Below are 24,763 nucleotides of genomic sequence, written 5' to 3'. Positions count from 1 at the left end.
CTGTTTTTACCCCAGGAAGTGACAGTAGGGGAGGTTGGGTGCATAATGCATTTGTCATTGTGTAAAACGTGAAGTATTTTTCAGGGACAGACAGTGTCAGTTCACTGGATAGATGAAGGGGTGAATGTGTATGCAGATCACTATAAACAGCAAGGAATAATGTCCAGAAATGAAGCTACCAAGCACATAACACTAGAATAGATAACAGACAGTGTAAGGAAAGGAGAGCAGTGCAGTTGTTTATGACTCACAGGAGAGTGCACTACAGAAATTCATCAGGGCATGATATTCCATGGCGCCACACAAGGCCATTGATGAGGATACAGGGATCAGTGTTTCATAATGGCAATGGCAAATGGGATATGGAATGGTACAGTGTTGATCAGAGGGATTAGTAGGGTTTGAGAGGGATGTAGTAGCAAACATAATGTATAGCTGTAGGGCAGTATGGAAGCAAAATGTATATGCTTTGATTTGGATAGATGAGAGACATCCACTGGTCCATATAAAGCCTTTTATATGACTTATGTTTTAGGCCAACTGGGGTAATATACCTATGGGCTAACCAAGTTGATGAGCATTCCAGCACTACTGAGTGGGACAATGGCAGTGATGGATTTATCTACAGGCCACCTGACCTGGGCTGACTTCTCCTCTTCTGTCCTTACCTCTACCTCTCAACCTCTCCTCAGAGACCTCAACATCGACCCGGATGCTTCTAATCCCTCCTCTCGGTTCTTCCGAAACCTCTGTGACACTCCCTCTCTCTCTCCATTCTACCCTCTAGTCTGACTCAATCTGATGGACACACCCTCTCTAACCCTCTCACTACTCCTCTTTCTTGGACTGACCACTTTCAGCTTTCCTCTCATGTGGGATGTATTGATCCACTTTTGCACTGCTATGCTGCATCACTCTGTTATGATGGTGCCAGAATCAGAAAAAAAATGGCCGCAAAACCTTTGTGCGCGCCGAAACCCCTGAAAATTCCGCTTTTCGACACAAAAAAGATGGCTGCCCAATCTGCCATGCATGTTGACAGTGGTGGAACAGAGCTCTCACTACTGAAATGAGTCACTGGGCTCCACACCATAAAGTGGAGTGCAGAAGGAAAAATCAGTGCTTTGCTAAATGAAACTCCAAGATTGCTTAAAATCTCTTTTTCTTTGTTGCTGAAACTTCAGAATGCCGGTATAAAACACTTTTCAAAAATTCAAAATTCTTACTGGGTGCTACAATTCACTTAGTTTAAGAAATCATTGTGAACTCACAAGGTTCTGAAAAGCTGAGAGCATAAAGCGATTTCCACACCAAAAATGGTCTACCTGTGGATCTGTCAAAAATCTCTGTGCAGCAGAGGGCTACTGTGATGACAGCTGTCAGGGACCTGCCTGATTAAACTTTAACATCTATAAACTGAAAATCAAATGTTTGCAATATAAGAGGCCTGTTACTGATAATAACCCATATTGTAATTGTTTTGATCCCATGGTTTAACATCTTGAAGGATAATTCTAGCTGTTATTTGATAACAAGTTTGTTTTGTTCTAAGGAAAAGGCCACAGAATTTAACAATTAAATTAAACCTGGCTGAAGCTGCAGAACTTGAATAACAGGTTTTTCTCACAGAAGGAAGGTCTTTCCCCCCAGCCGGAAATCATGCAGAGGTGTTAATTACAGGGTAGGAACGCACCTGGTCTACAGAGGCAAAAGGGACAATGACAAGCTGCAGAGCAAGAAATTTGACGTGTGAAGACAGTCGTAAATAGCCTCTGCAAGGAACAAACTTGGGGGATGGCTCCTGGGCTTCCAGGGAGAGACCAAGGGGTGGAGCCAAACAACCACGTGTTGCTTAACAAGGACAAAGAACACATTTAAAAAGACTGATAACTTTCTATTTAAAATTGTGAAAAATATAAAAATTACAGAGTGTTAATGTAATTTCTGGCTGCATGGGTGAAGAGGCCCCAGAACTGCGTGACATGTTCTAGACAGCAATGGCAAGAAATGTGATTTTACGCAAAATGTATTTCCGCTAGAATTGTGAAGCTTTATACACTATTACCATGTTAAACACGCACACTTGTAGAAATTTGCTTAAAATGTGGACATTGTGTTCCTAGTGAAAAGGGAAACATTCTGTGAAAGGCAGAGACAAAATCCCACAGCTACGGGGTTTTGAGGAGTAGCTGCTATGTAAAATATGTAATCTGTATATGTGATTTTTATATAGATTGCACATGAGGAAATATGTATTTTGCCAAAAGTAGATTTTGTGTTCCAGGGGCTAGGGGTGGATTCTCAGCCTCATAAAATTACACCATAAAAATGACACTCTGTTTCGCTCCTCCTATCAAGGCAGAGAGTAGACTCTAACCCAATCACCATTCAAAGGGGCAAGCTTAGGCTAAACCGTCCCACACACCCCCTTTCCGGTGTCATTTCATAGCATAAATAGAGACAGCTCACCACTCATAAGAAGAGAGATTCACTCACTATCCTGATGCTGGAGGAGCACCCTGCTGCTGAACTCTACATCATCCTTACTCCAGACTCCAGAAAATTGGCAAAGCAAAAGGCCCACTGCATAGCTGAACCATTCTCAGCTAGACCTCAAATTCCAGAACAGAACCCCACAAGCCCAAGGGGAAGCATCAGAATACAGCTGGCTGTTCTGTTACTGCTGGCCTGCTGAAAATAAATATCCTCAGAACTAAGAAGGGCAGATCTGATCCAGTCCTGTGCCGTGCTGTGACCAGAGCACCTTGCTGACCCTGTCCAGTCCTGTGCCGTGCTGTGACCAGAGCGCCTTGCTGACCCTGCCCAGTCCAATGTGCCAAGCCGTATTTCCTAAACCAGATCCAATTCCATGGCCACAACTGATGGTCCCATTTAAAAATTCATCCAGTGAGTATAAATAGGAAGAATTGTGTCACTAGCATATGTACTTTGCATAGTCTTATGTCTATCTTAGACCCATCCTATCTTGTATTCAAAACCTGTATTGTTAGCAGTATCTTGTCTAAAACCTCGCTCCAACCCATCCTGTCTTCCTCCATTACCAGTATTGTTAAAACTATCTTTGCATTGATCCTTTTCTCATCTGAAGAAGGTGAGTTTCTTTAGCAGGCAGTCACCCTGATCAAGTGACTGTGTTCCTGTGTGGTATTTGTGTTGTTCATAGTCATCCTCTAGTGTAAGAAACCCTTTTGTCAATTTTAAAAGCGCATCCCTGTTTTCCATTCTTGCGCCTATCTCGAAAAACAACCTCTACTAAAACGTCTGTAACTCCCTCATTTTTTGTGCTAGAAACAAAATTCCAACTTCTGCTTATAGCTAACATCTTTATCTATCCAAATGTTTCTCCTGTTATCGTGAATATCGTGCAGTGAAAAGTTTACCACCGATTTTCATTTTGGGAAAATTTCTACATGTGTAAAACAGCTTTTAATTGCTTCCGACTTTAAGGTTTCAAATGTTTTCTTGGGATTAAATCAGTGATTGTGTTGGTGTGCAACTATCCAAAGCGGCTCCCATAAGAATTTATAAAAATTTCAGCAATTTTGAACATATTTGGTGTTTTTGCTCAGTCCATGCTAAATATAACTTTAAAAGCCATTCTGACAGCTTGACCGTCAATTCAGTTTTCTCTTGTGTTTGAAAGGGGGAAAGTGGGATTGCTATTCTGTTCGAATTCTGCCATCCTGAAAACATGTTCTCTCCTCCTATCTCTTTACATTGCCTATTGGGGGTTGAGGGGTGTGCAGGGGAACCTATAAACACAGAGCTATCAGATCTGAACCCACACAAAAGTAATATTTTCTGTGCTGATTTTTTTTGCTCACTACTTACTCCTTGTGTATTAAAGAGATTACTCAGTGTTACCTCACCCTATTGGTGATTGTTGTGTACCTCTTAAGACATATTGTGATAAATGTTTAAATACATAAATAAATATTTAGCTTTGCAAACCAGCCTGATTCCTGGTTTAGTGTGACCGGGGGCAGGTGGGTTCCAGGAGAAGGGCGTGATATGAGTGGTATGTCGTTCAGAATAAATAACTTTTAGACAAAAATAAATAAGGATTTCACTTGTGCACTACATACTAGACGTTGACTTGGACATGTGCCAGATTGAAATCACTTACACTCACTTGAAACTCTCTGTACCTCAGGCAAAGCCCACCACAGCACCTACCTTCTTGATCATTCGGCTCATGAAACCTGTGTCAAGGAATGCCCGGGGAGGATCGTTGTCTGTCTCCCCTTGTTCCTCCCCTCCATGCCTTGTCGCGCTTTGAAACACCTGTGTATAGGCACGTTACAAATGCCATATCATATCTACTTTCTATGAACCTCCTACTCCTGTGGGTGACTCACACTCTGACACATTCCTCTCTAACTTGCATCTTTCTATCTCGAACACTCTGGACATCCTTGTCCCTGTCATGCGAATCCATCTGAAGCCTACCTCCAAGTGCAACTCTTGGTATGACTGTAAACTCGTCACCCTGAAACTCAAGTGCAGGGTGGCTGAGGGGAACCGGAGGGCTTCAGGCGCATCGTCTGAAAAACAGGCCTGCTGTCTGTTTTAAAAGAAATAAGGACTCTCTGCCCTGTCCAACAAGAGTGTCCAAATGCAAGCCTGTATTTCTTCAGCCTCTAAAAACATGGCCAAACTCTTTAAATTATGCAAGAAGCTGGCCAATCCTTCTGCAATCTCCACCTCCCCATCCCTCCAAGGCGCTCTCTATGGCTCTGGCTTCTCACTTCACCACTAAAATTCAGGACATCCTATCCTTGCTCTCCTCTTTCTCTCCCTCTACCACGCTTGGCCTCCTCTGGCCTCCTATCCCTCTCCTCCTCCTTTCTCCTCTTTCTCTCTGACAACACCTGACAATGTTTCTAGACAAGTCCAATCTATTAAAGTGTCATCCAAAAAGGTGTTCCCCTGCTCCTCTAGAACCATCAAGGACCACAGTGCCACCCTCACTCCAGTCTTGGCCGATTTGTCCAATCTCTCTTTCATCACTAGATCTTTCCCTCTGTCCTCAAGCACTCCTCTGTGCACCCCCTCCTTAAAAATCCTCCTGCCAATCCTACCTGTCCAGCAAACTATCGCACAATGTGTATCACTCCTTTCCTGGTAAATCTCATGGAAAAACTGGGCATCTGACAGGTTACTCTCCACAATTAATCTTTTGGTTATCTGCATGACCATCAGTCTGGGTTCAGAGCAGCCAGAGAGAGGCATGGAAACTGCTCTCATGCCCACCAGTGAAGATTTGCTCTCTAATTTTGACTCCAGCCTTGCTTTGGTCCTCATCCTCCTTGGCCTTGCCTCTGTATTTGACATGGTCTATCATGCCATCCTGATCAATCAACTCTATGAGAACCTGGGCATCATGGATTAGGCCCTGGATTGGTTGAACTCTTTCTTCCTGGACCAACCCCCCCATGTTCAACTTGGGTCCGTTCTCTCCACCACCTCTCTCTCCACATGTGGTAAACCCCAGGGGTCTATCCTCTCACCCTGGATCTTCAATGTCTACTTAGCCCTTTTGGCAGCCCACCTGATCTCTACCTTCTCCTTTAACTTTCAATGTTATGCAGATGACACTCAGCTCTCTTTCATGCTCTTCTCAGCCTCCTCCCCTCTCTTGATCATTCCTGACTGTCCAGAATTCAGGATTGGTGTGCCTCCAACAATATTTGCCTTAATGCCAGTGAGACAGATATCCTTCTCATTGGGACCCCTGATCGCGCTTTACCTCTCTCACTCTGACCGCCCTCCTTGGGCCAGCGTCCTTCACCTTCCTTTTAAGCAAAAAACCTTTGTGTCATCTTCAACGCGCTCTCTCCTTCTCTCCTCATATCACAGACCTTGCCAAGAAGGGCCACTACAAGCTGCACCTCCTCAGAGGTATTCTTCCTTTTCTCACTTTCCCCAGAAGCTCACTGTCTCCAAAGCCTTGGTTCTCTCTAGGCTGGACTACTATAACATCCTCTTTTTCACTCTGCCTTCCTCTATTCTCTGGCCTTTGTAACTAATCCAGAACAGGACTACAATACTTATCCTTGGCCACAAGTCTAGGACCATATCTCTCTCTAGCCCTGAAACCTCTCCTCTGGCTCCTGGTGGCTGCAACGATCAAGTTCAAGACCCTCTGCATCATCCACAAGGCATTCTGGAGCCTGGGACTGCACTTTATCCAACTCTCTCTTCCAAAATACTTTCCTTCTCGAGCCCTTTGCTCAGCCACCTTCAACTCTCTGAGGGTAAGACACTTCTCCAGGCAGAGACGGGGATGTAGATCTCTCTCTTCTGTAAGTGTCTCTCACTGGAATGGTCTCCCTGCCTCTGTCAAACTTGAGCCAGCCCATCTGAAATTCAGGAAGCAGCTCGAGACCTTCATTTTCTTCTCTTCTTTCTATCTCTCCCTCTCCTGCTGACCTATCCGTCTGCTGCACTAACTAGTTGCTTGGCTACCCTCAAAGGCTCACTGGGTATCAGGCTTCTCCATGATCAGTCACCTCCGCACTGCCTCTGGGCCTACTGTGCACTTTGGGACGTAATTGTAACCCCTACAGTCCCCTGCCGCCTTGCACTTACCCAGAGCCGAGCTGCCCTGACTGCACTTACTCAGTGCATTGTGCCCTGAAAACACCCCTCTTTCCCTCTCCCTGAAACTTCCCCCTCTCCCTTCCACCTGCACTTGCGTTGTCGCACTTGGACGATCTGAAGGACATAAAGCCTAGTAAGTTGCTTGTCTGGTCTGCTCTCTGTCTTCCCTCCCCTGTCTTGTCACACCTAGAAACAGATGTGTAAAGGTGCCTTATAAATGTTATATCATATCATATCATATCATTGGTGGCTGTGTGGGACCCTGGTGAACACGCAACTGCTTTCTGATTGAGGGGGATTGTGCTCCCTTGTCACACTTCACTGCCCTGCCCTGGTTAAGCCCTGAGCAGATCGGATGCCATTCAATGACCACCCAGCAATACTGAGAAGAAAAATGATGGAGGAAAAAAAGGCACAAGAGGGGCGGGCACACACATTGAACAGGGGGAGGCGCAGCAGTAATTAATGGTTGACCGCATCATCACAAAGATTTGCTGCTATCCCAGTGCACTTTCGATTGTTCTCAAAGGTTTGCATCTTCTTTGTGTCCCTCTTTCTTCCTGTTGTCCAAGTGGCCACTAATGCTAAGTGGCTGCAAGTGACCCATTATGAAGTGCTACAGGAGGCAAACTGGACTGAGAGTGGACTAAATGCAGTGAAGGAAGAGCTTCATGCATTGAGACTGGTGGCATTTCAAAACTGCTATGTATTAGAGATGTTTACAGCAATGGAGGGTGGTGTTTGCCACAAAATAGGTAGCAGCTGTTGTGTTGTGATTCCGGCAAATAATGCAGCCCATGTGACACTGATGGAAGCAAAAGAGTAAATGTGCACACTCCATGAAAAAATGACAAGGGAAATGCATGCTGTTTTATTGGACAATTGGTTCAACTCTTTGTTTGCATAGGGACCCACGTGGTTGGCGAACATTTTTAAGGTGACTGTTCCGGTGTTCATTCTGGTTCTCATCACCTTCTGTGCAGGCCAGCTAGTATTGTGACACTGTAAATGCAAAAAGGGGAAAAAGAGCTGTATAATGTCCATGAATATTGGTGGTGAAGAGGGTAAAGCACAGGGTAAAAAATGGTGTGCCACACATCTGGATCTACTGAGGTGTAATACACAAGTAGTATTTAAAGTGCTGCATGCAAACGTGGACAGGTTTGATGCTTTTTTGGTGGCATGCTCAGCCGATGGTCAGAAGTGCATGGTAATAGACTCATCCCTGGGGGAATATGAGGAAGAAAGGGGGGACATGAAGAACATAACATGGTTGTGGATCCCCAAAACGGTAAGTCAGACAATGATGAGCAAAACATCGTCAATTGATAGATCCGTTGAAAGCGGCAATGTGGCAAAGGTGCAGATTAAGCAATCCAAGGGGGGCACAGCTTCCAGTTGTGGGACCAATGGGAAAGGGTGAGGCACATTTCTAGAGGTGGGGACATCTTGGGACAAAGGAAGCATGTGGGGGATAGGGATCAGGGGTAGGGACAATTAGGAGCAAGAGGTAGTGCAGTATAATATGAACCACAGAACAACCATTTTGGAGCATAGACCGCAGGTATGTAAACCATTTGTCTCTTCAGAGTCACAGTCCCTGTGTCTTGGACAGACATGAATTTCTCATATGCTAAGCTACAGCAGTGTGCTATATTAATGTTGCAAGCTGACCATTCCCAGGATACCGTAGTCACTGTGAAATGGGACCAGCAAATACTTTCGAGGTCAGCGAGCCAGGCACCTGGGCCCTCACTGGAAAATGTAGGGATTCAAGGAATACATTCAAGCAAATAAGAGTAAAATCATCGTTGGTTGAGCCGTTTCATATTGCCCCTTGGCAGATGGGCCTGGGAAGAGGGTTGTGGGGTTAGGGGGTGAGCTGGGAGGGGACAAATCAATAGGATAGTTTCAGTGTCCTTAGGGTGCAACAGTGTTTTATGTCCTTGCTGATGTCCCCGAGGTACCTCATTGGTCTGATGCCATGTGAATATCTCCTCTTTGCCAAGCTCAGGTTGAATTGTGTGTCTCATGAGAACTGGCCAATGGCAGGATAATACATTTCCAGCTGTCATCACATTCACGTTATATTAATAAATGGCATAATGGGGCGGTGCAGGAAGGTGTGTGGGGTGGTGCTGGATGGCGGGGGCCAGGATGGCCTGCTCAAATCATGAGTAGGTACTGTATGCCTAGCTATAGGTGACTGATGTGGTCCAACCAATAAGCTTTGTAGGATGATTTAACAGTTGCCTGTAGTAGGTGCTGTCGTCAGCTCTCTTTATTCAGTTTCATTCCACAGTGCTGTTTGAACCATGCTCTCGCAGCTGTGTCTGGGCCTGTAATAAACTGTGTTACTTTCTGCTTCGTGTACACTCCTTTTTGGATTACTTTGGCATTCCAGGCATTACTTAACCTTGGAGGACCTTCAATACATACTATCCTACTGCCCATAGTCTGGAATACTGCTGCTTTAACCTTAAAACGGGGATCAACAAATTACACCAAAAGATACTCAATGGTTTCTTTAATGTGCCTTGAAAAAGGGGTAAAATGACATTTCCAGAGGTTGTCTCACCAGCTATACATTGTCTGACTCACCTGTGTTATCATGTTTCATTGCCGTTTTGGACATGCTCATTTAGAGCAAGTAGATCAATTGAATTACCTCACACAGTGAGAATGAACATTTGCTTGGATGCTGTGTGTCATCCTCAGAAGGCCATTGCAAGTAGCAGACATTTCACATGAGCTGCCAATGAGTAGGGCTGAAGAGGGCCCTATCCAATGATTGACTATTACTGTAGCTTTTTTCACTTACAGCACTGCTTTGCTCAAACAGCCATTCAATATATGCAATGTTGAATTTCAGTGGGTAGCACAGACTTTTGCATGCATCATGTTTCCCAGTCTTAGTGCAGAAATAATATTGGATCCATTGTCTGCTTTCAGGAAGCCCAAAATGAGTTGACAGAGAGTTAGCCACTCTGCTACCACCTACCCTACTTTCTACCAGATGTCTATTCTTGAGAGGCCGCTGACATCAAATCCCTGCAAACACAATGTGGCTTGTTTGTAGACAACATGGAGCTGAACTAATGACTTCCCTTGCTTGTCACTAGAGGGGAAGGAGACACATGTCGCTGTTACACCTGTGCAATCTGAGATTCGCCTTCTTCTCCACGCATCCATAGTGAAGTGACTTTTTCCACCCGTCTAACCTGTCCAAGGCCTTTGCCACTGCAAGAACAACTGCACTGTACAATGCAGGGTAAACCATGGGTGAAAATTATGTCTGGCAATGAATTTGCCATTGGGCATCAGCACTTGCCATCAACTCTCTGAATCCTTTGTTTTTAACAAAGACATATGTGAATATTTCTGCCAATTTAGCATTTAGAACTTGTACGCTTGGATCATTACAATGATATTTCTGACTGCGCTCAAATGTCTTCCTGAGGTTGTGCTGCAATATAGACATTATTTGCCTACTGGTACTTTGTTTTTATGTGTTGTTGAGAGCACTGGCAGACACTCTACTTTGCTGTTAGACAAGAACAACTCCTGGTTCTGGGTTGACACTGCAGGGCTGTGCCAGCCTGCTGCTGAGTGTTTGCTGGCTTCTGGGGAATGTGTTGTGTTATGTAGCTCCCACTCTTGTGCATGATGTCACTTCATATAGTGCAACAATGATGGTGTGCCCAGAATAATCCCTGCCTACCCATTGGACAAGTTTTTTTCACAGAGTATGGGTGGCAAGATGCTGCTGTTGACCCTGTAGAAAGACATTCCATACTTTAAAACAATGTGCTCTAGGCTGACAGTAATTATTACTCTAGTCAAGGGACACTGGCTCTTCACCCACATCCCTAGCTAATCTAGTAACCTACGTATATGCGACATATATATATATATATCCACAATGCTCGATGTGTGCTTAGTATGGAACATGTGTTAACTAACTTTCTAGATATTAAAAGGCTGGCATCTATTCTTCATCTTTATTAATACATTCATAACACATCCCTCAGTACTACATTCAATACTAATACAGCTATTATAAAAGAAATCAGTTCTTATTAAAGCAATTTGTAACCATTTATTACACAGTCAAGCTTCCAGAAACATCAAACACATATATAAAGTGTTGTAGATAAAGTGCTTGGATTATAGCACTGTATGGTGCAAACCATAATATAGACAATTATTCAATTGATCATAACTATACATTCATTTCTACAATCTCACTGTGACATGCATAACTACTTCAATCATTATAACACAGAAATATATAATTATTACAACCACAATGTTGCTAGCATTTTATACAGAGAGATTTTGGACAGATAGATGTGCTTTATGCACTTTTTATCTTGCTTTTTATGTCCAAAAAGTGATTTGTCTGAAAATTATTAAAAGCAAGTTTTATACATTTCGAAATCTGCTTCAAGGGCTTCTGAGCTCCTCAAGCACTCCTTCACCCAGTGCTAACCTAAATACGGCTAAATTGCTGGCAGAAGTTCTCTAAAACTGCAATACCCAGACCTCTCTGCAGCCTTAAGCACCGCCGGCGTGTCAGAGCAGGTGCGTAAGCAAGGCCGGTTTTGCACTGGTTCTCATCCGAGCTTTGTACCGGCTTTTTGGCTTTTTAAACTGGTTGCTAAGATATTTGCCTGTATAGTTCTCAGTGGTGTGGAAGTTGGTCATTTTAACACACCAAGCTCCTTACTGTCACGTTTCCTTGGTGATGTCGCCTCTCCCACACAAATCTACAAGACCCCATATAGGAGCACTATCTCGATTTTGCACTTAGCAGCGGACACCACTAGTGAAATGGTGTCTCAGGGTCCACCGCAGAAGTGCTTGTTGGCCAATAATGAGTTAATAAGTAAAGTAAATGAGAGGGCAGTTCTATTACATAGGAATGCTTAAAGCCTGCTGTATCTAAAACACTAGTGGATTTGAAGGACACCAGGACCTGCCCTTACAGTTTAAAGATCTGCCCATTGATATGAAACCATGGGAGGGCAACGTGATATGATATGATAGGTTATTTATAACGCGCTTAATACCCAGAGGTTTCTAAGCGCGGACCTGGGGATCAAACCTGTGTTGTTCTGTGTCATCTTGCTTCCAAGACAAGCACATTACCCCTGAGCTATCCTCCCGAGACCGTGCAGAGTGACACCCCTAATACTCTACAGGGCAATATATTAGCCACAAATGTCAGTGCAAAATCTACAGGCACGCTTGTTTGCCCAATAACTTACATCAGTCCTAAACACTATACAACTTCTGCTGCCATTGAGGAAGCTCTCCTGGGTCCTTCTGTAAAGGCCCTCAATGAGGTCCATACATACCGGGCAGCACAAGATACATCGTCTCCCCTGGAGCCCATCTGCCTGGTTGATTGCCCCTGCACTGGTGGGGAAAGACTTCTAAATCCTGCAAGAGTTCTATTATTAAACAACAGATCTCGTATTAAACATTCTACTGAGATAGCCAATATTATTCTTGAATATGACATCGACATCTGTGCTATCACAGAGTCGCAGTTGGATCCTGCAGCAGGTCCAGCACTCACACTGGCAGTACCTCTAGGTTATAAGATCTTTACACCTGACGACCTGTCGGGGAGAGGAGGTGGGGTTATGCTTATTTTTCACTCTTCACTCAATATTTGTCATCTGAATACAGCAGTGATCCCAGACTGTGAACTTCTGCAAGCAAAATGGGCTATTGATCATAATCACACTCTCAACATGTTCCTATAGTATCGGCCACCTAATATTATGCCTGAGTTCTCTACCCAAATAAGCGAGTTGCTCTAGTCCTCCCTCAAACCAAGCTCCAAAACTATTCTCCTGGGTGATCTAAATCTCGGGATTGACGACCCCTCAAACTCTATGCCCAAATCTTTACTATTACCCTTAGAGGGCCTGGGGTACCGGTAGAATGTTATAAAACCTACTTTTCCTAGTCAGACCATTCTTTCATACAATTTCGAATACCTCAGTCTCCACTAAACATAAAAAAGCTAGAGACCCACCAACTAAGGTTCTGGCTGATTCCGAGTTCTGCAGGTGGGAGGTGTCATTCCAGCCAGGTCTGACCTGGCGGGAGTAACGCCACCCGCCTGCAAGCAGAAATGGAAACACTGGCTCCGTCATAGACGGAACCAGTGTTTCCATTGTCCCCATCCCCATGGAGTCCTATCGGACTCCATGGGAATGGGGATTTATGGAATTCCGTCTCCGGAATCTGCATCAATTGACTCTGAATGCTATGCCCCCTTTCTTTTCTATACTCAATAATCTTTCCAGCTTTAATTCATCTACTAAGTTGGCCTATGAGGAGGCGATGACTCAGACAGTTAACACACTTGTTCCTTTAAAACAAAGAATAGCGAAGTCTAAACCCTCTAAAATATGGTATACCCCAAAAATTCAGCTACTGAAATGCCAGAAAAATCAAGCACTTAAGAGATGGAGGAAGTCGCCGGAAGACAAAATAACATATTCAGCAGCAGTCAAGGCACATAAAAATGCCATTTGTGTGGCTAAGATCATTTCTTACAAGACTGGAATTCAGGGGGCGTCATCTAGTTCCAACAAACTCTTTAAGATCCTAAGGGCACTTGAGGAGTCTTGTCCTCCCACCACATTGGTTATAAAGGACATTACTTGGTGTACGAATATCCTGAATTTTATGAGGCAAAACATTGAGAGGATTGAGGAAGACTCAGTGAATAATCCGTTTCTCCTAAAGGATTCTCCTTACTTAGGTAAAATTGATAAATCAACTGTCACTGTACCCCTTTTTGAAGGAAACAACGGAATCTAGTATGTTTGATTGGCTATCAAAAATCAAGCCCACAATTTGTAAAGGTGATAGTTGTCCTGCCACTATAGTGAAGTCCTGTGCATCCCTTCGTATGCCACTGATTACAAAATGTGTCAACCTTTCTTTTAGGGAGAATCTGGTTCCAACAGTCATCAAACAGGCATGGGTTTCGCCCCTTTTGAAAAAACCATTGCTTGACCCTAATTTGCCAGGTAACTAACATCCTATAACAAACTCTCTGTTTCTTTTGTAAATTTTGGATAAGGTGGTGCACCACCGAATTCTAAACCTTTTAGGACAGCATAACATCCTTGGTCTTAAACAACCAGGTTTCAGAAATTATCATAGGACGGAATCCACTCTCCTGAATATAGAAAGAACTGTTCTTCAGCATTTCGATAAGGACAAAACTGACCTTTTGATGTTGCTTGATCTCACTGTAGTATTTGATCTCATGCATCACACCATCCTGGCCAACAGACTGCAAGACTATGGGCCTCATTAAGAGTCCGGTGGTAGCCGTGCCGGAAAAACCGGAAGGCTGCCGCCGGACCCGAAATACCATTCCACCTCCGTGATTGCCGGAATCACCGGGGCATTACAATCCTGATGACCCAGTAATTGCAGAGACGGAATTCCATAAATCCCCATTCCCATCGAGTCCCATAGGACTCCATGGGGATGGGGACAATGGAAACACTGGTTCCGTCTAAGACGGAGCCGTTGTTTCCATTTCTGCCTGCAGGAGGTTGGCGTTACTCCCGCCAGGTCAGACCTGGCAGGAGTGACACCTCCCGTCTGCAGAACTTGCAATCGACCGGTCCGGAAACAACAGTGGCAGTGGATTTACTGCCACCATTGTTTCTGGACCGGCTGACTCATAATGAGGCCCTATGTCTCCTTTTCTAAAGAGGCTTCTAGCCTTGTTCTGACTTTTCTATCTAAACAAAGGTTTTCAGTAGGATATCATGGCAGAGGGATATGAGTTAGAGTGTGGGATACCGCAGGGATCATGCATGTTCCCCACACTGTTCAATATCTTCACTCTTCCCTTTTTTGATCTTTTGGACGCAGAAGGCATTATGTATGCAAACTATGTGGATGATACCCAGTGCATTATTCCTTGCATTGGAAATGATGTGCTTGATACACAGAATGTAAACAACACCTATAAGCTAATCCAACAGTGGATGATGTTCTAAACAATGCAAAGACCAAAATTATGGTGGTTGGCAATGCAACAAAGCTTCACAAAGTAGACCCTGCCTATTCCACCTTTCAGGCTGCTGAATGTCAGCTTGTAACACTACCCAAAGTAAAAACGTTGGGTATAGTAATTGATCAACAACTTACTATGAAAGCGCATGTCAGCAACCTTGTGTCCTGCTCATCCTACTACATTAAGTCACTAGCTCAAATTAAGCCCTTCTTGGACGCAGGTGATAGTGCAACATTGGCTCCTGCTATTATAGGCTCTCTCCTCGACAGCTCTGCCAGCCTTCTCCAGGGCATTGGCAATGGAGAGCTGAACCGTCTGCAAGTGGTCCAGAATAATGCTGCTCGAGTAGTCACTGCCCTTCAAAGATTTGATAATGTATCAGCGTCAATATGATCACTTCATTGGCTTCCTATTCAAAAACATATTTTATTCTGAACATTATGTATTACTCATTCATGCTTTTACGGGAAAAGTCCTTTGTATCTGGCAAACAGCATGGCTTCCTGCCAGGTAAACTCTATGGTCAAACAATTTGGGCTTGCTACAAGCACCCATGACCAAGCCATCGTAGGTTCTTGATGGATGCTTTTCTGTAGCAGCTCCTCATCTCTGCAATTCCCTGCCCCCGGACCTAAACATATGTAGCATGTTAGCATCCTTCAAATGTAGATTGAAGACTCTTCTCTTTGTGTAATTTGCCATGGATTTCACCTGTTGACCTTTCTGTTGAATTTTTGTTTTGTGTTTTTTGTTGTTTGTTTTGTCTCTGCTCTTCTATGCCCATGGGCGATGTTCCAGTGTGTTACAAATAAATTAAATAAATATGATCTGAACACTTTATCTGCAACATTTCAGATATGTAGTTAATGGCTCTGGGAGGGTTACTGGTAGTAGATGGGGCCCCCTTTTTAAAGCGATCAGATTTTGACAGGTGGAAACGCCTCCTGTTTCCGTTATCAATCCCGCCCTCGGTGTGATAGGATATTTTAATATCAATTTAATATATATTTAATATAAAAATGTATATCGAATTTATATCAGATTAATATAAACTGAATATAAATGTGCTTGTGTAATTTGATACGATTTGCTATGAAGTTTATGTGAAAATGATTTTAATATGGGAGAGCACGTCAAAGGCCTAATACTACACTTATGAGTCCATGTGGCAGATTGATTTATCCATTCCTCCATTTCATCTCCACTTAGAATCCCCAAACAATATATATCATTGATACCAAGCGTGCGCTGTTGCTTGGTCGAGGGCAAAGTGAGTTGTGAATAGTTAGACGGCGAGTGTTAGGTGGTGACGCTTTGATGACCCGGGAGTGGATTGTTTTTTTAAGGTTTGATAGTAGATTGAATAGAGCTGTAATATAAAGCTGGGTGATGTCATGATTTTAAAGCAGAGTTGGGCCTTTTGAGGCCCGATGATATGCTATTATACAGATTTTATGTGCTTTTTAGGGCACACTGTTATCATTTTTATGTAAAGGAGAGGCTTTGGAGGGTTTTGGGTATTTTAATGACAAAATACATTTAATAAAAGTCCCATGCATGCACGGACATGGTTGTTTATACTCGCATGAGCCGGGGCGGACATCTGCGAAATCGTTTTCAAATAGCTGTTTTTATGACCCATCTGTGTTTAAAAGTGTGAAATATTTATGAGGTCTTTACATTTAAATAACAGTATTTATCTATTTATCTTAGAAATAATGGTGATGATGGGCTAGTTCTCCTGGGAGGGGACTTTAATGCATAGTGTGTAGACCACACACTGGGTGGGACTGGACATACTATTACGTTGCCCCTAGAAGTATCATGTTGCAGCCTAGTGAAAATGCAAAAGGGAAGATACTGACTGGGTTTTTCAAGCAATGGGATATCAGCATGTTGAATGTTGAATGGTTTTAACTCATGGGGATGTACCTGATCAATATGCTTGGAGGGGTTTTAACTCGTTTGCCACACTGGACTACATGTTTGGAAATAACAATTGCCAGTAGGCAGCTCGAGATATACAAATTACAGACCTGGGATGTAGAGATCATTTCTTATTGGGTTTGACTTTGGAGGCATTGGTACTGCTGCAGACACGGGATAGGCAACTTGGGTGCTCAGGGATACAGGTTAACCACGCTGGGAATTGAATCCGGTGGCATGAGAGAAACCTGGGTAGGATTGGGACTAAGGTCACCTCACTTGATATCAATGATAAACAATGTTTGGGGATTCTAAGTGGAGATGAAATTGAGAATTGGATAAAGCAATTAGCCACATCGACTGGTAAGTGTAGTATTAGGCCTTACACAGCATGCTCTAAAAGAAATAACCTCTACGATCCTGTAGTTAGAGATGCTAAGCATATTATGCGCAGGCACATGAGAAGGATTAATGTCTTAAATATCCCTACAGTAGATTAAAAAAAACAAGATAAATAAGATTTAGAATATATACAGGGGATGATGTAAGTGCTGGAAATGTTCTATTAAAAACCAGGGCTGGCATGATATGATTAGTGTCACACACAGAGAATTCCCAGATCATGGAAAAATTCAATATTGGTGCCCGTCTATAAAAAAGGTGAGCGGACTCTACCAGTGAATTATAGGCTCCTTTCCCTGTTAGATACTACAGGAAAAATCTTTGGGAAATTTGTGCTTGAAGCCCTTCAAAAATGGGTAGATGACTCGGGCATACTTGAATTTTGCACAAACTGGGTTTAGGCCTGGCTGCAGTACTGTCCATAATATCATGGTGATTGATACTGAATGTGAGCGTCCCCCAAAACGCACCCCCCTTAGTGAGAGGCAATAAAGGACACACCTCCGGAGGGGAATGAGACCAGGACCACGTGCGGGTGAGATCAAAAGGGTTTTATCTAAAGCAATATAGGGCATGAAAAGGACTCTGCAAACTCTGAGGGCGCTCTGTCTGACAATAGCAAAGACAGTCCTACTTATTACAAAACTAATGTCACGCATGACACAAGCTATAGTGGGCACATAGTCTTAGGGATTGGGTGGTGAAGGCTAGATGGTATACATTGTATACAGTTGCTGTTCCAGGATTGGCGGACGTCCTTGCGGTGCCACGTGGGGTAGATGGGTCAGCTGGGCTCTTCGGGGTGGAGCTGCCGGCCGGACATAACTTGTATTGATGATTGGTGGCTGCTCTAACACTTGCTCTTGTGGCCACACATTCACAATCATTCGTCACATTCTACAATGTCAGGTGTCGTGTAAATCCTGTAATACATTGACCTTAGCTGAAGGAGGAGACAGGGACATGGATATGTAATAGGGGGTATCCCTATCCATCTGTTATAGTGGCATTTGGGTTCAAGTATGGTAGTCCCACGAGTCCATGTGCAGGGCCATGGGTACAGGGGGGGGGGTTATTCGACCACCCTGTCCTGGTGGCTATAATGAAGGACAGTAGTACGATCTGTTAGTACAAGGGTGGGCGCCCCCCTTCGAGGGCCATTAACTTGGGGTGAATGGGGATACCAATGGGCCGTGGGGGGCATGTAACCGGTGCCCGGGAGATGGTGGGATTTAGGACCAGGTAGCTTGTAATTCATAGAGTCAGGCTGTGGCGGCCTCTTGGCATGGGGGAGGTGGATGCTTGAAGTGGGTCCAGCAAGATTGGGAGGGGAGGCGAGGCTGTGCTGTTCGAACACCAGCTATCCCTGGTGGGCCTGGGAGGGAGGAGGAGGGAGATGACCTTGCAGCTCTGGGCCTGTTTCCCTGCACAGGGCAGCTCCCCGCACTTTTGGCAAGGGTGGGTCGCAACACTTGGAGCTTCTGGTATTATACACATATGTTTACATTAATATGGGAACACAGGCTGGAGAGGGTTTTGCCATTTAACACAGTATTTCACATCAGTAGTTGACATACGAACATGAGGTAGCATTAGGTTGGGTTGTGTGTAAGAGAGAGCACTGCGTATTACATCACAGTACAATCTGCCTCCACTGCCTCGGCTGATCATCGTGCATTACAAATGCGCTTTGTTACATCATGTACAGGAGCGATCACATATTACTCTTAAATCACACGTCTCCAGAATAGCAGCCAACGTTAGCCAACACGACATATATTACACAAATGCTTATTTCGTTATGCAAGGTGCCTCAGGGGTTGGTGGGGGTGAGGGGCGCCACACAGTCCAACTTAGAGGGCTTGGTACAGGGTCAGGGCATGCAGGATTGGGCTGGTTTCAGTTACCTTCTAATGAGCCCGGTCACGGCAGGGGCAAATGATGTACTGTGGAAGGCCAAGTGATACAGTGTTTATTTTTTTGTTTGTTCGTGTCTGGTTGCTTGTGAGAACAGGCCTTCAGCGGATCTACCATGAGGTGGAGGCTGGGGGGGAGTGTATACTCCTGTGAGCGCAGTCAAGCAGGGGTCAGGCTGCATCTTTCTGTGTGTGCGAGTGTGCCAGCAACTTTGCACGGACTGGATTTTAGAGCCTTTTTACACAAAATGGAGTTGTCTTAATCCAAAATGGGGTCTATGCTATGTCTTATACTGTAGTCGTGCAGCCTCACATGTCAAACCGCAGCCCCTCCACCTCCTGTGCCCTTAGGGCGAGGGGGCTGCCAGCGAGTCATGAGTCTCCACCTGGGTCGGAGATGTATGTGAGGGGGGTCCAAATGACCTATCCTCCCCTACAATACCCTTTATAGGGAAGCCTCGCTACGGGGGGAGTGCCCTTTATTAAATTTTTGTGGATTTTAGGGCCGCCTTTGATGGGATCAGTAGACAAAAACTGTGGGCCAAGATAAAGTTCTGGGGATGTCCAGGATGGTTATTCAGCGTATTAAAATGATTACATTACGAGACATCGGTACGGGTAAGGATGGATAATACTGGTGGATTGTCAGCACCTGTGCTTATGAATATGGCGGTTAAACAGGGGTGTACACTTGCGCACCTGCTTTACTGTATTAATACAGCAGACTCACCACTGATATTTACCCAATCCAAGGGGTGTTACCCCAAGATAGGGGCCCGGCTGACACCCTGCATGTTATATCCAGACAATCTTGTGTTGTTTAATTTTACTTTTGGGGGTATCAAGGTTATGTTTGAGAAACTTGTAGAATACACGATTGGTAATGATTTGACAATACATTTTGAAAAAAGTAAGTAAATGATTGTGGGTTCGGAACAGATAACATGTCGGTGCTTGCCTCTAGTTTGGGTGTAATCGAGAGATTCGATAAATGCCCCTTTTTGGGGTTGGAGATGAGCCACTCGAAAACTTATTCATATATTAAGGAAACTAAGAGGCTTAAAGGGAAGTAATTAGTTAATTTAATTCGTACATTTTCTATTCAAACTGCAGGCTATTCATTAGAGGGCATTATGGTGTTGTATAAAGAATGTTTTAGCTCTATGGTACTCTACATTTTGCTATTGTCAGATTTTCTATGGCATGACAGAATGAAAGGACACTTTTGGAGAAGAGAACAGTCCTCGATCTGCCAAGGACTGTCCCCATGGAATATCTTAGACTTGAGATGGGTCTGACATCACTTAAGGGTTTGGCCAATATAAGGCAGGGAGTATTATATTTGAAAAAGAATACCCGGCCGCAATGTGAATTACTTAGGATATAAATTCAATAAAATACAAATATTGACAACTGTTATGGATGGTAAGCAGCAAAACGTAAGCAGGGATGTCGACACATGGGTTGTAAATTGTCTGGGGAAAATAGCTTGGAAACCAGACTTTAAATGCGCTACCTGTTTTGAAAGTATATATTTAGAAAGAAGTTATGCCGTTGGGATTGGGCGTACACTTATGACTGTTTGTATAGGTTGCGGTCCCATGTTGAAGTGTTGAATGTTGCATATACATTATCAGAGTAATTCATAGAATTTCGCACAAAAGTGGCACACGCGGCTGGCGCACAGTGTGCGCGTGCGAATGTCTGAGCCAGCCGCGTGCGCTAAAATCGATATCCGCGCACAGTGTATTCATGGATTTCAGCCTCCAAAACCAGCCGTGGCGCAGAGTGGCGCAGTGACCCTGCAGCTGCGCCAGTTACGCCCCCAAGAACGCCCTCGCGCAAGGAAAAGCCATCAAAATTCACAATTCATCACAAAGGGCTGCGCTAACCCTGGACCAATATACAGGGCTGCCAAACAGCAAACGGCGAGCAGGAAACGTGTATTACTGGGGTGTGCAGGAAGTTCCACACGCGATTTCCCTAGGGTACGTGTATTTCTGGGGTGCGGGGAAGTTCAACACGCAATTACAGCAGGGTATGTGTATTACAGGGGTGCACGGGAAGTTCCACACGCAATTCCAGCAGGGTACGTGTATTACTGGGGTGTGGGGAATTTTTACACGCAATTTCAGCAGGGTACCAGTTTTACTGGGGTGCGCTGGAAGTTCCACACGTGATTTCAGCAGGGTATGTGTATTTCTGGGGTGCGGGGAAATTTTACATGCAATTTCAGCAGGGTACCTGTATTACTGGGGTGCACGGGAAGTTACACACGCGATTTCAGCAGGGTACGTGTATTTCTGGGGTGCGGGGAACTTTTACACGCAATTTCAGCAGGATAGGTGTCTCACTGGTGTGCGCGGGAAGTTACACACACGATTTCAGCAGGGTACGTGCATTTCTGGGGTGCGGGGAAGTTCAACACGCGATTACAGCAGGGTACGTGTATTACAGGGGTGCGCGGGAAGTTCCACACACGATTCCAGCGGGGTACGTGTATTACTGGGGTCCGGGGAATTTTTACACACAATTTCAGCAGGGTACCAGTATTACTGGGGTGCACCGGAAGTTCCACACGCAATTTCAGCAGGGTACGTGTATTTCTGGGGTGCTGGGAAATTTTACGCGCAATTTCAGCAGGGTAGGTTTCTCAATGGTGTGCGCGGGAAGTTACACACGCGATTTCAGCAGGGTACCTGTAATTGTGGGGTGCAGGGAAGTTCAACAAGCAATTACAGCAGGGTACGTGTATTACAGGGGTGCGCGGGAAGTCCCACACGCGATTCCAGCAGGGTACGTGTATTTCTGGGGTGCGGGGAAGTTTCACACATGATAGGCCCTGTGCAAGTGGGGTACGTGTATTTCGGGGGTGCAGGGGAGTCCTACATGTGAATTGGCAGTGTGAGTCCTCCCAGGTGTTCTGTCTACACCCTCCACGGCCCCTGCAGGCAGACCACACCACAGGGGACTACCCTGCACCCCTGGTCATGTCCCTCAGGCAGCCCATCCACCATGGGCATGCCCCCCCAGCCAAGCCACATGTCACCTTGCACTAGTGATCACCAACGCATTACCCCCCTGCACCCCCACCACACAGCAGTGCAGGGCACCTGCCAGCAGGCACACACTCATCTCCCCCAGCACCCCCACCCCCCAGCAGTGTGGGGCACCTGCCAGCAGGCCCCCACTCATGTCCCACCCATGCCTCCTTGCACCCCCACCCCCCAGCAGTGCAGGGCAACAGCCAGCAGGCCCCCACTCATGTCCCCTTGCACACCCACCCCCCAGCAGTGCAGGGCACCTGCTAGCAGGCCCCCAACCATGTCCCACTCATGTCCCCTTGCACCCCCACCCCCTAGCAGTGTGGGGCACCTGCCAGCAGGCCAAAAACTCATGTCCCACTCATGTCCCCTTGCACCCCCACCCCCCAGCAGTGCAGGGCACCTGCCAGCAGGCCCCCACTCATGTCCCCCTGCACCTCCACCCCCCAGCACTGAGGGTCACCTGCCAGCAGGCCCCCACTCATGTCCCCTTTCACCCCCAGCACTGAGGGGCACCGGCCAGCAGGCCCCCACTCATGTCCCCCTGCACCCCCACCCCACAGCAGTGCGGGGCACCTGCCAGCAGGCCCCCACTCATGTCTGCTTGCACCCCACCACCCAGCAGTGTGGGGCACCTGCCAGCAGGCCCCCACTCATGTCCCATTCATGTCACCCTGCACCCCCACCCCCCAGTAGTGCAGGGCACCTGTCAGCAGGCCCCTACTCATGTCCCCTTGCACCCGCAGCAGTGCGGGGCACCTGCCAGCAGGCCCCCACTCATGTCTGCTTGCACCCCCACCCCCCAGCAGTGCGGGGCACCTGCCATCAGGCCCCCACTCATGTCCCACTCATGTCCCCCTGCACCCCCAGCCCCCAGCAGTGCAGGGCACCTTCCAGCAGGCCCCCACTCATGTCCCCTTGCACACCCACCCCCCACCAGTGTGGGGCATCTGCCAGCAGGCCCCCACTCATGTCCCCTTGCACCCCCACCCCCCAGCACTGAGGGCCACCTGCCAGCAGGCCCCCACTCATGTCCCCTTGCACCCCCAGCACTGAGGGGCACCGTCCAGCAGGCCCCCACTCATGTCCCCTTGCACCCCCACCCCCCAGCAGTGCGGGGCACCTGCCAGCAGGCCCCTCTCATGTCCCACTCATGTCCCCTGCACCCCCACTCCCCAGCAGTGCAGGGCACCTGCCAGCAGGCCCCCACTCATGTCCCACTCATGTCCCCCTGCACCCCCACCCCCCAGCAGTGCGGGGCACCTGCCAGCAGGCCCCCACTCATGTCCCACTCATGTCCCCCTGCACCCCCACCCCCCAGCAGTGCAGGGCACCTGCCAGCAGGCCCCCACTCATGTCTGCTTGCACCCCCACCCCCCAGCAGTGCGGGGCACCTGCCAGCAGGCCCCCACTCATGTCCCACTCATGTCCCCCTGGACCCACACCCCCCAGCAGTGCAGGGCACCTGCCAGCAGGCCCCCACTCATGTCCCACGCATGTCCCCCTGCACCCCCACCCCCCAGCAGTGCAGGGCACCTGTCAGCAGGCCCCTACTCATGTCCCCTTGCACCTCCAGCAGTGCGGGGCACCTGCCAGCAGGCCCCCACTCATGTCCCACTCATGTCCCCCTGCACCCCCACCCCCCAGCAGTGCAGGGCACCTTCCAGCAGGCCCCCACTCATGTCCCCTTGCACACCCACCCCCCACCAGTGTGGGGCACCTGCCAGCAGGCCCCTACTCATGTCCCACCCATGTCCCCTTGCACCCCCACCCCCCAGCAGTGCATGGCAGCTGCCAGCAGGCCCCCACTCATGTCCCCCAGCACCCCCACCCCCCAGCAGTGCAGGTCACCTGCCAGCAGGCCCTGACACATGTCCCCCAGCCAACACGTCATCACAATCTAGATCCCTGGCCCTTATGGCCAGCCTCCACATGCCAAAGACCCACCCAAGTATTGCACCCACCCACATAGAAATCCCAATTACATGACACAACCCCAATCGCAAGTATGTAAATGAAGACATGTCCCTCACACACACACAATGGGTGCAAGTGAATCTCAAAACCCATATCATGACATGCATGAAACCAATGAGTTAATACCACACATCGAAGTTTGAAGAAAAAAATGTATTAAAAGCAACATGAATGGAATTAAAATCAAACAAACGACAATGGAAATTAAAAAAAGAAAAGCTGCATGTCTGTAAAATAATGAAAAACAACAAATCATAATCCAAATGAAAGGTGTCCAAAGTCACAGTTCCAAAAATGAAATCCAAGGGAAAAACAAAAGTGAAAACCATTGCTCCATGGGGAAATCCAAACAAAAAAGTAGAATCCAACAGTCAACTATACATAGATGAACAATCCAGGGTCCATGATCCCAACTGAAGAAATGAAACCTATTAAAAACTCCTACCTAATAAAAAAACTATATACAAAAATGTGGTCCATTGTCCAAAAGGTCCAAAATAAAGAAAACAACAAAGCAAACCTAATACTAACTAAATAACTATTTACAAGGGCAGAGGGCAAGTCCAACGGCTCACATGTTGATGTTCCGGGCCAGGGCATCATCGAACTCCTGCTCGATGTCCCGGAGATGGTCCTCTTCCATGGCCCCGAGGGTTCACAGGGACGATGACATCTGGAACTCCAGGTCCCGGCGAATGGCCTGGAGGCACTCGCCCGCCTCAGGGCCTTACGCATGGAGTTCTCCGCCCTGACCATCGTGAGCCGTGCCTCTTCCGCCCGCTGCCGCTCCGCATCCATCGCATGGCCCAACC

This window comes from Ambystoma mexicanum, chromosome 11, assembly GCF_040938575.1.
Source record: "Ambystoma mexicanum isolate Mex_15411 chromosome 11, UKY_AmexF1_1, whole genome shotgun sequence".
Classification (NCBI taxonomy): domain Eukaryota; kingdom Metazoa; phylum Chordata; class Amphibia; order Caudata; family Ambystomatidae; genus Ambystoma; species Ambystoma mexicanum.
The sequence above is the reverse complement of the archived record's forward strand: the minus strand, read 5'-3'. Positions refer to the sequence as shown.